The sequence below is a fragment of the Callorhinchus milii genome, unplaced genomic scaffold (genome assembly GCF_018977255.1).
Source record: "Callorhinchus milii isolate IMCB2004 unplaced genomic scaffold, IMCB_Cmil_1.0 Scaffold23, whole genome shotgun sequence".
NCBI classification, from domain to species: domain Eukaryota; kingdom Metazoa; phylum Chordata; class Chondrichthyes; order Chimaeriformes; family Callorhinchidae; genus Callorhinchus; species Callorhinchus milii.
The window spans coordinates 5,122,947-5,139,553 of NW_024704764.1; positions in this window are offsets into that span (position 1 = coordinate 5,122,947).

Sequence of the window (16,607 nt, forward strand, 5' to 3'; positions counted from 1 at the left end):
GACAAGTTATTGACAGCATGACGATTTAAGTGGTAGTGACAAGTTAAGACAGGAGCGAGGTATCAGGATTTTACTGTATTCCCTGTTGAATCTGCCTCATGGCCAATCTTACTTGCCTTTTCTGCAACATTTACTCCCAAAAATAATAATAATAAATTGGTCACTTCAGTCCACAACTGTTTGTGGGACGCTGCTGTGTGCAATTGGCTGTGCGTTTCGCCCACAAAATCTGCAGTCAATTCACTTTACATTATATTCTGTGAAGCGCTTTGAGATGTCTCAAGGATGTGATAAGGCGCTATATTAAATGCAAGGTTTATTATTATTAATAATTTCTAATTGATTACATTTTGCAAGGTATTTCAGAATGTAGATTTTACATGAAAGGTGCTACATAAATGCAAGTTATTATTTTCACCATCTCCTGTAATATCCATGAGAAGATTAAGAAAGTACACTCAGGTTTGAACTCCAGACCCCAGAATTCACAACTAAATGCTTTACCCCCTATTTGTAGGCAAACGTGACAGCCAATTTGCACAGACAATAACAACAAATTACATTTGTATAACACCTTTTACATTAGGAGGATAACCCAAGGCGCTGGAGAGTCAGGGATCCGCACCCGAGCTGGTGGTTAGGATCAGGAGCGGTGGAGGACGGGGAGGGTAGGGGTAGGAAGGTGACCGAGGGCACGGTCAAAGAGGAGGATATTGAAATGGGTTTTGAAGAAGCCAAGGAAGGTGACGAAGTGGAGAGATTGTGGGATGGAGTTCCAGAGGGTGGGGGAAAGAGGCTGAAGGCCCACTTGCCAATGGTGGAGCAGGCAAGGTGGGAGACGTGAAGCAGGCTGGAGCCTGCTGAGTGGAGGGAGTGGACAGGTTGGTAGAGGGTTAAGAGGTCACAGAGGTAGGTAGGAGCAAAGCGGTGGAGGGCTTTGAAGCTGAGAACTAGGATCTTGTAGAACGAGGAAGTGAAGTACCAATTTCTATCTGGGTGATTATCGGTCAGGAGAAATTCCCTGCTCTTTTCGAATAGTGCCATGCGATCTTTAACATCCACCTGAACAGGCAGAACTTGATCTCAGTTTAATCTGAAGGAAGAGAATGTACAAATTCACCATCATTACATTGGAATGTCAGCCTTTGTAAAGCACATGCTCTGTGTAAAAGGCATTCAAATGTGTCAACAAGTAATAACAATGATCTTTGCATTTGATGAAGCATCTTTCACATCAGGGGGACAACTCAGAGCCTATATTTTGTAGGCAAAGGTGATAGCCAATTTTCACGTAACAAATTGTTATTCTTTTTGGAATTTAGTGGATTGTTAGCCAAAGTCCTGACATGGGCCGTGATACTATTGATCCAGGCTCCCCAGTCACTTTTGGTAATGAATTGCAAACCAAAACAAAAAATCAAGTTATAAAACCCAATCTCTGAGAGAGAAAAACCCTTAGCAAGTGAAACTTTTTATATCTTCACGGCACGCCAGTGAACCAAGTGAAAGCCTTGGGTTGGTTAGTTTTTCAGTATGTGCTCATTGTTTCCAGGCATTTCTCCAACTTTGGAATACTCAGCAGTAAACAGGGTTTCTAAAACAATTTCTTCAGGATTTAGGGAATTTACAGCAACCTACAGCACAGATATAAACCATTTGGCTCAATCGTAACGCCTCACACAATTTCCCATAAATTCTAGTGACTATGTATTATGTAGGCAAACCTGGCAGCGCAATTTGGACACACAAATTTTGTTACAGTCTTGTCCTACCCTTTTGCTGTCTCTCCATTCTTTAAAATTCCTCTGTTTGAAACATCTGGCTCATTCTCTTTTAAAAGAATGATGGCGGTTCTGACTCAATAGAAAAGTTAACAAGAGGCACGTAGATTTGAACCAGAGACCTCTTGATCAGCAGTCACATTTAATCCTTTAAGAAAATTGTTGTCAATTTTTAATCCCTCTTCTTTTGCCTTGGTCCCCACTTTCACAACTGTGATCTGTTTCAAATACTTTGATGGATGAACGGGAAAACTCTTTGAAAACTCTTGTTCTCAACAGTGGACGCTTAGACAGTACCAGTTAGCCTTTAGAGGAAATTACTCTTCTCTCTCAAGTACTCTCATACTCCACCTTCACCAAATTTCAAGGGGATGGTGAACAACGCATGCAAATCTGATTAAACAATCTTCCATGGTGTAATAAACTAATGAAGTGGGCTTAAGAGCATAAGAACATAAGAATTTGCTAGGCAAAAGAAGACGAAGGTCCATCTAGTTCACGTTCCATCATGCTGGCAGTCGTTTGACATGTTGTGTCCCAAACTATCCTGAGATATTATTTTCTAAAGTAGGCTTGAGGAGTTGAATGGCCTCCTTTTGTTCCCACCTGTTGACATTTTGTAGCAATTTTGCCAATATGCAAAGAAAATTGAATGCTCCTAAGATCTCAGCTTCACACAGCTCTTGATATGATGAAGGCAACAGTTTGCATTGATACAGCGTCTCTCATGTAGTATAGGGTCTCAGATTGCTTTACAAAGGAGTGAGGTAGGAGAAGAGTAAGTCCTGCACATAGATACATAGATATAGAAACAGGAGTAGGCTATTCGCCCTTGAGCCTGTTCAACCATTTTATAAGATCATGGCTGATCTGTGCCTTAAGTCCAATTACCCGCCCTTGCCCCATATCTGTTAATACCCTGACCTAAAAAATATTTATCTACTTCCATCTTGAAGGTTACATTTTCTCTCAAATTTCCAGCATTGTCAGTTTACTAAATAAATATTTATAAAACAGGTGTGCATGGAGACGGTGTATATTAAGGTGGACTTAATCCTGGCTCTCGAAGTTCTAACCCTGGTTGACATCCATGTTGTTGGTCTATGTGGACTCATTTGCCTATTGGATCCTGGCATATTTGTTCGTATTTACACAAAAACACACCGTGCATTTTAATCTGGTTGCAGATTCAGCATAAACATCAATTTGTTCTTCTGATTTATATTATAATTTCCCTGCCCTGAATTCCTCTTTGTACCTCTTCCCTTGTATCCTTCACACTCTTAATAAACTCTCTCCTGCACTAGCTGGCTCGGTAGGTAGCACTCTCGTGGAATCAGGAGGCTGTGGGTTCAAGTGCTACATTGGGACTTGGAACTGACATAGACTTGGCTGACACTTCGATCTAGCGCTGGGGAAGCATTGCATTGATAGCGGTACCATTTTTTGGATGAGACGTTAAACAGAGGTCCCGTCTGCTTGATCAGGCTATTAGGTTAGAAATGAGCACTGAAAAAGGTGTCTGTGCATCGACAGAGCTAAAAAAGAGTGGTTACTGATTGCATTAGATAGGTGGTTGCTGAATAAAGGTAGGTTGCTAAGAAAATCGGTCAGGACTGTTCTAGGGTGGTTGTTGACAGCAAGTGGTTGCTGAATAGATGTCGTTGCTTTAACAGGTTTTACTGCACTTAAAGCAGAGAGCAGTGAAATTGTGGAACTCACTGCCTGAAGCAGATAATGTAGATGTATTCATGAGGAAGCTAGACTTTCAAATAAGGGAGGGGAGAACATGCGAGGGAACTAAGGAATGGATGAAGACTCGTGTGGTGCATAAACACCATCACATACTGGCCTGTTTCCGTGCTGTACATTCTTTGCAATCTTTGATAAAGATTCCATGGCACTGCAGTGCTTGAAAAGACAAGCAAGTTTTCTCCTGGTATCCTGGCCGACAATCGTCAATCGTTGTTTGTGTGTGATGGCGTGCCGAATCCTTTCTACGGAAATAAAACAGGTCTATTCCTGGCAAATGTAAAGCATGGTGAATGGGTTAACATGAAGACAACTTGGTTTCCTCTGGGTAAGTGGCTCGTGTTTCAATATTTTGTCATTCGATATCTCCTGCTCGATTTATATCCATTGGCAAGTAAGGAATATGTGATTAAAATATGACATTTACAGCACAATTTAGCAGATGAAAGATAAGTATTATGGGTTAAGCAGGTCACTGATTCAAAGCGAAAGAAAAGGTTTCAATAAGCTGGGCCCCTTAGCTCATCAGTAATTATAATGTGCTCCTCCTGCAAACCTTTGCCCTAGAGACAACTCCCTCCATTCCAATTTTGGAATATATGACAACCATTTGTTTCATCAGCACTGCCTGCCCTGATTTCCCCTGTACCCTGAGGCTAATGCTACCTGTCACCGGGCAAGAACCATCACAAAACAAACCCCTGTCTACCTGAGAAACTCTTAATCACTCGCCATCTCTGCCCTGCACATCTATCAACCTGCACGTCTTTCAGAAGCGCTTGACACCCTTGACCTGGCAACAACCCCAGATCCCCTGGAAAACACACAAAACAATACAGGCCTTTGAATGTCTGAGGAGCCTGTGACTCAACGACAATATAAAGATGCTTATCAACTAAAATACTTGTTGAACCGTAGTATTCCATCATGTCTCACCATGGCAAGCCGTTAAATGGGGAGTCCTGTCTGTGCCTGTTCAAGTGGGCATTAAAGATCCCTCAGTGCTCTTCAAAAAGAGAAGGGAGTTTCTCCTGGTGTCCTGACCAACACTCCCCCAAAATAATGTTTGTCACTCAAGCCATGACAGTTCCGCCTGTGCTGAAATTGGCTACTGCGTTTGCCTACACAATGCAACCACTCTACTTTACAGTAAACCCTGTTAAGCATTTCACAAAATCCTCTCAACATGAAAAGTACTGCATCAAATGCAAGAATTATTACTATTGCTGTTAATATATCTATGAACATCAAGTCAAGAAAAGGAGTTGTTACGATAGATGTACAATAACGAGAGGAGGGTTTGTGTTTCCGACCTTCCGATTCAACACATCGCAGAATTGATTTCACCTTGGGAAACATTTCTACTTTTATGGGTTATAATTTTGCAGTGTTTCCTGACCTATTCCTGGTCTTAATTAGCACGGAGTTTGGAGTGTTGAGAAACAGGCTTGTATGAATTTCAGGCATTGAAGCTTCAATGGGCCACAAGACGACTCCTTTCATTAATCCTTATTCAGAGTCACGCTAACCCCTGTCTGCAGAGGCTGACTCTCCAAAGCCTGTGTTATTTCTTGTTCACATTCCACCCCCACCCCCCAAATTCATAAGAAACTTAGGTAAAGAAGTGGTTTCCAAGCAAATTTAATCTCACACCTTTGAACATAATATTATAATTACTGAAGCCCCCCCACACCCCCACCCACCTCCCCATCAGGTCAATAGTCACAGGTCACACGCAACCTCGGCCTATATCTATGTATGTTCTTGAATCAGCTAATTTATAAAACTTTGGTTGGGAATCAGTGGAAAGAAAGTGACCCTCAAAACTGGGGCAGCATTGGACACTGACAGAGAGGTATATGTAGATGATACCAAAGATCAGATCAGGCAAACTCCCGGACTCAATGCGATGAGTTTTGCTCAGTTTGTAGCACTTCTCATCTATGGGTCAGATCTCTTGAGTCTTTAAGCCTCACGGTTGGAAGTCTTGGTTGATTGCTTCAGTGTGGTATTGGGGGTGGTGGGGCGAGCCTGCATTGTTGGAGATGTCGTCCTTTGGACGAGACGTCAAACCAAGGGGGAAATTCTGCTCATTCCTTAGGTGGCGTTTAACTACAGAAAACACTAGGAGACATTTCAATAAGAAAAGATCTGACAAAAATGCAAGTGTATTCTTTCTATGAGGTTACCAGGAGCCTTGTCAATGCTGTTCTTCCTTCTCAATTGTATCATATTTTTTGTTATAAACTGTGTGTTGTAGACACTGTAAACCTGTTAGAAGACAATGGGTAAGGACGATTTACTTAGCTCGAAGGTATTAGTAAAGTGATCTGTGCAAAAAGATGCGACCACCTCTAAACTCATTTAAGTGAGTATCTCATTTCTTTTTAATAGTGGATTTACCAGCATTAATGTTTAAAAGGGATTGCAAATTGCTTTAGGATAAGAGGGGCTGTTTCGCTTCCAACACCCTACTCAGCAAAATGTTCCACACCCAAACAGCAACTCTCTGGATGAAAAAATTCTTCTTAAGTACTCCTTTTCCTGTTCTTGTGCTCTAGTCTTATAATCCTATCCCTCTTGTCACTGACAAGATGCAAATAACTTATATATCTCCCTATATCAATAAATCCTTGAAATATTAAATATGGAATCAGTGCTCTTGCAAAAACTCGCATTTAATTCACCATGCACTCTGAACGAACCACAGTAAAGTCATTAATGCAGTAGCTAACGATATTTATGAGATACAGTGAATGCGCTTAATGTTAACTCAGCTTGGATATGGTCTGAAATCATCATTGGATGCTATCAACCTCTGGCTTGCTCCACGAAACAAACAATATTCGTAGTCTCTAAACACGCTGTTATCAACAGCAAGTGGATACTCAGTGTACACTGAGAAGTGCTCTGAGGTGCTATCCTGCATGTATACAACTTTATATAAATGCAAGTTGTTGGTGTTGAGTGAAAATCCCATTGATACAAAACAAGGGATTTAGTCTCTGTTTTAAGGTGATCGGTATGATTCATACTTTGTTGGGGAAGATTGCAGATGAAATTTCTTGTGAGAAATGTGTTTTATAGGAAAGGGGGAAGAAGTCTTCCATTAGCTTACCTTTAGATAAAAAAAATTCTTTAAATACATTAGGTAAGTGCCGATCTGAGAACCATTCAACTGTCTGCTTCCACGTGAAGACCTTTCGTTTGGAGAAAAATAAGTACAATCATTTCCTTATGATGAGTGTAAGATCAATGTTGTGAGATGACTAAAAGGAACTCTTCTATTTCTGGATGGTTTGAGCAGATGGTTATTGGTAATAGACCAGATGAGACTTATTTTTATTAATAGCCAATTTTTCTCTTTCAATCTTTCTCTCGTCCCGTCTTCTGCCTACATTGTGGTATGTTTCCTTTGTGAACTAACCCACTTTGCCAGTATATGAAAAATAGAACGATCCTCTTATTTGATGCAGTGTCTTATCATTGTTGTCGAGATGTCTCAAAGCGCTTAACAGGATTTCTCTACAAATACACAGTCACTACATTTGGCAGCTTCGTGGATGGAACTCATTTAAGTAGCAGCTCAATAGTATGATGGGAGAACGGTAGGATGGTTGTTCTGGAGAAACAAGATCAGACAGGCCGAAGGGCTTTCTTCATCCGAACCAATCTTATAATAATAATAATAATAATAATAATCCTTGTGATACAAACAGATGTGTTCCTTTCTAGTTTCCCTCATCATATGGAAGCGTTGTGTTCCAGTTGGATGCGCGTCCGAACGGAGTGTTTAAAAGGTTCAGAAAAGGTGTTAGCCAGCAAAACAAGAATGGCTTAGTGGAAAAGAGCAAAAAAAAGCAAAGGAGATCATGTAAAATAAAAAACAGTTCTCTTTTTTCGAAAAAAGTAGATGAAAATAAACCAGAAATTGAGGGAAACAGAACGCGAATTAAGCAACATTTCCATCTGATCACTGCTTCCATTTTTATAAAAGAAAACAGATCTCTTTGCCATAATTTATCGTAGAAAAGCTAGGACATATGGGGTAGTGTAGTGTGGCTCTTGTCAAGGTGAGGGAATGATAATGGAGGGTGACAAGGTCAGCACACTGTTCTTTGAGGCAATCGAGTTCCCCCTGCAGAAATCTGCCAGCGATGGAGGTTGAATGCCGTGAATTGCATCCAGGGTTCTGGGGACAGAGAGCATTCTCACGATTTGCTTTGGGAACTAGCTGCAAAATATTCAGCTGACTGAAACTTCTGTGGCGGTTACAATTAGGGGTTAACACTCCATGTGCTCCATCGAAGAAGTCGGCACAAATATTGGGGATCACCAAAAAATTCCACCCCACCAGCTCAACCCTCCCCAGATCTATGTTTCCCGCACAATTCTCTTCAGATCCCAATTGAATCCCTTAAAAAAGAGCATAATAATTTGGTCACTCAATCCACGACTGTGTGTGTGGGACACTGCTGTCCACAATTGGCTGCCGCATTTCGCTCACAAAATATACAGTCCCTACACTTTGCAGTATAGCCTTTGAAGCGCTTTGCAAGGTCTCGAAAACGTGAGAAAGCGCTATATCAAATGCAAGGATTATTATTATTTATTATCATAACTCTAAATTCGCACAAATTTATGAGAAATTCATAAATTCAGAAAAGATTACAACTAACTGTAAAAGTTCCTTTGGGAATATGTCCATGCACTTGTGTAATATTACATTTCTACCGTTGGAAGCAAAGTCATTTTGTTTCCAGGAGTAAAGTAACATAGGGCAGAAAATCTTCCTTACTTCCTTCCTTAATCTTACTTACTTGTCATCTGTAATCTTCCTCAACAAAGTAGGAATTAGACCGATCACCTTAAAACAGAGACTTCCTGTCATCTTGTCATATTGCAACTACAGTATTTGAAAGTATTTAAGCGCTCTGGGACGCTACCCTGTGTGAGGGGCGCTATATAAATGCAAGTTGTTGTTGTTGTTGAAAGCTATCACCTGATCCAGCACAAGCAAAACTCCAGAACAGTGCATATGGGAAGGGACCTCAAATATTGCATTACCAAAGGTAATAATAATCCTTGCATCTGATATAAAGCCTTATCACGTCTTCAAGATGCCTCAAAGCGCTTCACAGGATACACTGTAAAGTGAATTGACTGTATATTTTGTGGGCAAAGGTACTGACTGTGATTGGAACGAGTTGCCAGGAAGGGGTGGTTGTGGCCAGGATGCTAGGACTCATTTAAAAAGCAGCTTAATGCTGTGATGGGAGGATGGTTTGTGGGTGTCCAGGAGGTATGAGATAGGATGGGCTGAAGGATTCATACAAACCCGTCTTGTGATCCTGTGTGACCATGGGATCTCCAGAAAAACAAGTGAAAATATTTCCTCTCAAATCTGAGCTTTGAATGGTGAATTACAGTAATAATAATAATCCTTGTATTTCGTATAGCGCCTTCCACATCTTCCAGACGCCTCAAAACGCTTCACAGAATATACTGTAAAGTGAATTGACTGTATATTTTGTGGGCAAAACGCGGCAGCCAATTGTGCACAGCAATGTCCCACAAACAGTTGTGGATTGAAGTGACAAATTTTTTTTTTCTATTATTAAGTACGTTACTTAATACAAACTGCTGAAATTCTTCTTAAGATAAATATCCCAACACATTGGGACCCACGACACTGATGTATGGTATATTAGGGGATTGTTGGCCAGGATAGCGGGAGAAACTCCCTTCTCTTTTCGAATGACGCATTGAAATATTCAATGGCCACCTGAACAGTCAGATGGAACCTTAGATTTACACGTCATCTGAAGGATGAGGAGTCCTGTAGCTCAGTGGTTGAGCACTCGCTTTGCAAGCTAGAGACCTGAGTTCAATTCCAGGCAGGGCGAAACCTTGGGCAAGTTTCCTTACTCCACACGCCTAATAATAATCCCTCCAAAACCAAAAACAATAATAAATTGGTCATTTTCAATCCATGACTGTTTGTGGGACATTGCTGTGCGCAATTGACTGCCGCATTCTCCCACAAATATACAGTCAATTCACTTTACAGTGTGTTCTGTGAAGCGCTTTGGGACGTCCTCCCGACGTGAAAAGCGCTATATCAAATGCAAGGATTATTATTATTATTATTATTAAGGATGGCACTTGCAACAATGCAGTACAACATAGCACTGCATTGGAGTGTCAGCCTAGACTATATATGGACAAAGCCCTATCGTGGAGATTGAAACCCACAAGCTTCTGACTCAGAGGCGAGAGTGCTACCGACTGAGCCAAGCTGACACACCAAGAGAGCGAATAGCTGTATCCGTCTAATTCATCCCCGAAGCACTGCACACCATTACAAGGCTCTAAAAAGCAAAATAGAGGCAAAAGTTCAATTTACACCTGCAACACGCTCAAACTACTGGCTCCAAATTGGCCACCTTTGAAATGTCAGGCTCAATTATCGAGTGAAACAATGCAGACATGCTCAAGGGGAGCAAACATATGGGGAGCTGGCCGTGTAACAAACACAGCCCTGTTTAGTGGAGAGGTAGAAGCATGAAGATGAGTAATTTCAGGAAACAAGCTGCGTTGGTCTCAGATTACAGGTTCTGCCTGCAATCAGAAGTCACAGAGTAAATAGGCAAGGGCAGAAAGTCCACTGTATCCCTCATCATAGGATATTCCACTGAAATGAAGCTTTTAACAGAACAGCGAGCAGTAGCAGAGCCAAACTAAAGGGATTTTTTTTTAAAATTGGGACACTCACTTGAATTTGATGACAAAAGGCAAGGGAAGGACGTGAATAGGGAGAAATTCCACCTAGGTCGAGATTTATTCTATAGCAAGGCGTTTCCCACCCTCGCTCGCCTCCACTGGCTCCCCATCCCCCAGAGGATCGAATTCAAGATCCTCATCCTCACCTACAAGGCGATTCACGGCCTTGCTCCCTCCTACCTCTCTGACCTACTATCCCCCTACTTATCTGCCCATACTCTCCGTTCCTTTGGCTCCGGTCTGCTCCACATCCCCCGCCCCAACTGCCCTACCATCGGTGGCCGGGCTTTCAGCCTCTCAGCCCCGAGGCTCTGGAACTCTATCCCCCAGTGCCTTCGCCGCTTCCTCCCTTTCCACCTTCAAGGCCGGTCCCAAGACCTTTCTCTTCAACCGTGCCTTCACCTCCCCTCTCGACTCTGTAACCCCTCCTCGCTCCCTCCCTTCCTTCCCTTCACCCTGACCATTTCCCCCCAATGCTCGGGTCCCGACCCAACTGTCCAGCGCCTTGGTCCTCCCGACGTGAAAGGCGCTCTATAAATGAAATCTTGTTGTTGTTATTGTTTCAGAGTGTCAAGAATTTTTAAACAATGATAACAAGTTGCATTATTGCATGATGTCTCGGAGCGCTTCACAGTGGCGGGAGTCAGACTCTGAGCAAAGGGAGAAGATGGTGGGAGAGAGGGTGACTTTGTTAATTTTCATTTTAGATTTGCTGTTTTTAAGAACTGCAGAAAACCGCCAAAAATGTTTCAGACTGAATTTAGCCATTTGCCTAATTCTGGCCACTCTAAAATGCGATGGAAATAGAATAAATTTGAACCTGGGTATAAATTCTCCTCCAAAGTTCACTGCAATGAAGAACCTATTTGTTTGAAGATTAATTTTCTAACTAGCCTGATTTATTGATAATAAATATTGACAATCCTTGCATTTATCATGTTAAAGCATCTCAAAGCACTTCCAGGGTAATACAACAACAACAACAACAACTTGGATTTATATAGCGCCCTCCATGCCAGACGGCATCTCCGAGCGCTTAACTCTGATTATTATTAATAATAATAATAATATTGATGATAATGCTCCTTGCATTTGATATAGCACCTTAGCATGTCATTGAGATGTCTCAAAGGGCTTCACAGGATAATCTGTAAAGTGGATTGAATGTGTATTTTTGAGCGAATGGTTATCAAGTGGATTGACTGTTTATTTGGAAGCAAATTCTTCATAAGATAAAGATGTCAACACATCAGGATCCCCACATTTACGCTGATGGCTATGAACTAGGCTGTACAAATATGCAGACCTCTCTCATTGTCACACATCCAACCCTGATGATGTTAACTATTCTCAACGAGACAGAAATCCAGTTCTGTTTTGAAGATGTCAAGCTCTTTAGTTTTGAAATCGTTCTTGCTGCTCTTTTCCAAACATGTCTCCGACACATTAATATCCTTATGATGGGAGTGATCAGCGGAGAACGGAATGCAAGGTGGGCCGGCTTTAGAGAATGGCGCTCGTTAGACCCCCCCCAAAGCTCTGGTGACTAAATGCGTGACCCTCACTGGGCCATTTGTGAAGTGTCCCATCGCTGTCAGCAGTGCCTCTAAGTGACCACCATCCATCTTCCATCCATCAGGCAACGCTGTTCTGTTCCCACATATTGGGTCTCTCTTCACACGGTAGAATGGCCCCAGGGCAAGCAATTATCCCATTTGTAACAATTAATTACTGGACGTGTTTGTCTCATCACCACTAACGGAGTCTCTCAAAATGATGAATGCTACAACACAGGCCTCTGCTGTCAAGACACAAGTAAATACTTATTATAAAGAGTTATTTATAAAGCTATTTGAAAGAGGGGATTACTATCAACCAAGAATATTGTGATGGTGCAATATAGAATTCACATGTAAGGGTCCTAATTTGTTCGTTCCTCATCCCTTTATTAGCATCGAAATCTCCACTATAATTGCTGGCACAGGCTCCCCTTATTCAAACAGATTTATGCTCAAGAGGCAGCAGTGAATACTAAATCCAAAACAAGCCTTCAGTGAAGGGCACTCCGAGATCCAGACCAGTGAAACAAGTCAGTCCAAGTTTTTGCTTGTCCAGATCGAGTTGGATCAAACTGGAACCGGACGTGGTACGAATAACAATGTTAATCATTCCATTTGATACAGTGTCTCAAAGCGCTTCACGGGACGTAGTGTCAAGTGGACTGACTGTGTTATTTTGGGGGTGAATGTGGCAGCCAATTTACGCCTGTCCTACCCAATTTGCGGTGTCCTACAAACAGCCATGAAGTGAACGAGGGATTGAGGGTGAACGAAGGTGGGAGGATTGTCTTTTCGAGCAGTGTGCAGGATCTCACAACATCAAGAATAAATTACACTTGTATAGCGCCCTCCACATCCACCTGAATAGGCAGATGGGACCTCAGTTTAATGCCTCATCTGAAGGACAGCAACTCTGGTCAATTCAGCACTTCCCCAGCATTACAGCGGCTGATCAGTGTAGACTATATGAATTGGGTTTACACTGCTGGGATCAAAACAATATCATTCCCAGTGATTTGCAACAGGAAACCTGACTTCTGCTTCCCACAAGATCACCAGATACGATCAAAGCCAAGAATGAGGATGGATTTATCTGCCTGGCCCCACCCTAGCCAAGGGCCACTGAGGACAATGATCATTCTACCATTGCTATTCAGGCTGAAAGGGAGAAAAAAATTCTAAATACTTTTACTTATATGTTATCTTCTGCCTCCCAGGCCAACTGCACATCTCCAGTTAATCAATCAAGGGCAATAAATTTAAGGAGGTTCTGAGTTCCTTAACCTTTGGCGAGGTTACTCCACACGCCTGATAATAATCCCTCAAGAAAAAAACCCAATAATAAATTGGTCACTTCAATCCACGACTGTTTGTGGGATACTGCTGTGCACAACTGGCTGCCGCGTTTTGCCCACAAATATACAGTCAATTAACTTTACAGCATATTCTGTGAAGCGCTATGAAACGTCTGGAAGATATGAAAAGCGCTATATCAAATGCAAAGATAATAATAATAATAACATCAGACACACAAGTGTAAATGTTAGTGAACTTCTATTTTCTCAGTCTGACTTGTTTGTGAGACACTGAAGTGCGCATTTGGCTGCCACGTTTCGCCCACAGAATACACAGTCACTACACTTTACAGTATATTCTGTTAAGCGCTTTGAGACATCTCGAAGACTTGATACGGTGCTATACCAAATACACGGATTATTATTTTTATTATTATTATTTCTTTCTGCTCCTAGTCCCCATTTAGAATTTTGTTTGTGTGTGATTTTAACATTAAATAACTTTTTCGATGCAATCGATTACACCTCAATTCTCACAACTGAAATGGCTTCCTCCAAATAGAGGTGACATTTTACCTTTGACACTGCTTCCCCATCCCGAAGAGCTATCCCTTTGACTGTACCTATGATCACCTCCCCCTCCCCTCCTCTCCAGCTTGACATCTGATCTTGCCACAGTGTAGCGCTCTGAGACGCTATCCTGCGCGATGAGATTATATAAACCTCAGTTGATGCCGTTGCCACCATATTACTATGGCAACGTGCCGATGAACTGATTTCCTCAGTACAGCAAAAAAAAGTATTCTCAACGAAACACATGTTCATATTTTGTCACTAGATCTCGTAATTCCACTAATATTGTGATTTCTGTGTTGCTAACATATCCCCACACACCTCAGCATGGCAGCTAAGGTCCAAATATTTGTCTGAGATCCGTGTCCTATTTAGATTGCAGTTAGGTTGCGAGTTGAAGCCTTTGTAGGGGGCTCATGAGCTTGATGGGATAATTACTTCTGCATCGTGAACTTGGAAAGGATTGCCTGACTGAGTTTGCATGAAGAAGAGAATCATTTCAATTACAATCGCTCCCTTCACGGACGTTTGCGGGACATGCAAATAGGCTTCAGCGTACACCCCTACGAATACACAGTCACTACACTTCACAGTGAAAACGTACAAATAATTTTTGCGTTTCAGAATGTAAAGGTTTAATAAAACCAGAAGTCGCTGGGAACACTCAGCAGGTCAGGCAGCATCTATGGAGAGAGAAAAGTGAGCTAACGTTTCAGGTCGATGACCTTTCATCAGAATTTTGCCGTTTTGGAAACGTTTAATGCCCTTTTTGTGAATTTTGTTTTGGGTTCTGTCCCTCACATTTCTCTGGCTGTCCTGATTCAAACTCTGCCCGCGACACAGCAGCCCTGCTTAACAACAACAACAACTTGCATTTATATAGTACCCTTCACGTGGGGTAGAGTCCCGGAACTAATTAATCAAATCTGGGCGTGCCAAGTGCTGTCGAACCACACAAATCCTCTCGCATTTGATCACTTTAAGTCACTCAGGAACTATTCATTTGTTCTGATTGAGATGGGCATCGAAGATTTCATTCAAAAAGTGCCTATGGATGGAATTTAAAGCACCTCTGAGTCTTCACATAAATTGTATTCTTTTCCAAATTATAATCCCACTGAATATAGTAGTTTGGGCTGGAAACAGGTGTGAAACTCTCTTTTTTCCAGTGACATTGAAATGGGTCTCTGTGAGTTTGATAGAATGGGACAACTCCAGAGAAATATATCCTGAGACCTACTTAGAAAAGTTCAGTTTGGCTCAGTTGGTAGTACTCTCGTCTCCGAGTCAGAATTAAGCACTCTGAGACACCATCTAGCACGAAAGGCACTATATAAATCCAAGTTGTTGTTGTTGTACGTTCAAACCCCGAGTCATAGTCTAGGTTGACTCTGCTGTGGAGAGGCGTTGAATTGTAGGAGTTGCCGTCCTTCAGATGAGATTCGAAAAAAGAGAATGGAGTTTCTTCCCTGTGTCCTGGCCTACAATCCCCCAAGCTAAAACTAATCACTCGCTCCCTGAATGTTCGTGGAGTCCTGTAGCTCAGTGGTTAGAGCACTCGCTTTGCAAGCGAGACACCTGAGTTCAATTCCAGGCAGAGGGCGAAACCTTGGGCAAGTTTCCTTACTCTACACAGAGCCTAATAATAATCCCTCCAAAAACAAAACAATAATAAATCGGTCATTTTCAATCCATGACTGTTTGTGGGACATTGCTGTGCGCAATTGGCTGCCGCGTTTGCCCACAAATATACAGTGAATTCACTTTACAGTGTGTTCTGTGAAGCGTTTTGGGACATCCTCCCGACTTGAAAAGCGCTATATCAAATGCAAGGATTAATATTATTATTATTATTATTATTATTATTGTGGGATGTCTCTCTGTGCAAATTTGCTGCCAAATTCACCAACATTTATACAGTCACTCCACGTCACAGTAAATTCTGTGAAGCACTTTGAGACTTTTCGACGCTATGCTGAGGCGTTGCATAAAACGCAAGGATTATGATTATTACTATAATAATTATAATTATGAGGCACTGTAAGTATTATGATTGTCATATTTTCTCTCTCCAGACATGGAGAAACATCAGTGTTGCCCAAGGACGTGTCCGTTAAGTAAAGCCTCCCCCTTGCAATTGATGGGGAAAGGGTGGAGAAAGGAACGGAACAAAGGGCATCAAAGGAAGTGGAATGCTTTCAACAAGATTAATAATAACTCAACATGAAAGCAACAAATGACTGTTTCAGTCAGCAAAGACCAGAATCTGAGACATCGTTCCTGGTGTCAGCTCCCACAGTTACACACCAACGTCCCACACCATCAAACCAACGTGGGGCTTTTCATTCATTCTATGCTCGGGAGCTGAACCAAACTAGTGAGTCTTCAGGTTTTTTTTGAGCTGCAACCGTAAATCTATGTTTGGCAAGGGACTTCAAGGAAGGAGGAGGTTCCAAACATGAAAGAAAGCCATTTCCTCTAGATTCCTCATCTGGTGGAATTTGGCCTTCAGCCTTGTCTAATGATCTGGTGCTGCAGTTTTAATAGGCAGCCTCACAGTCTGTGGATGAGACAACAGAATGGACCCTGGTAACCGCAGCAAATAAAAAAACCCAGGAGGGATTAAGCGAGAAAACATATCTCACACACACTTGTAGTACGTAACGCCACTTTTACAGCCGAGTGAAACAGCCCGCCGCCTAATAGGAATCGGACCACAGCAAGAAACTTGCCCTCCTTACGGACTGCTCTTGCATCCTTCCTGTTGAGGTTCGCGTCCTCTATAAATAAACAAACATTTCATTTTGCCTTCTGTGCCGGTGAACCGCCTGCTCCAAATACACCTTGTGTTCCTTCCGCCGTCC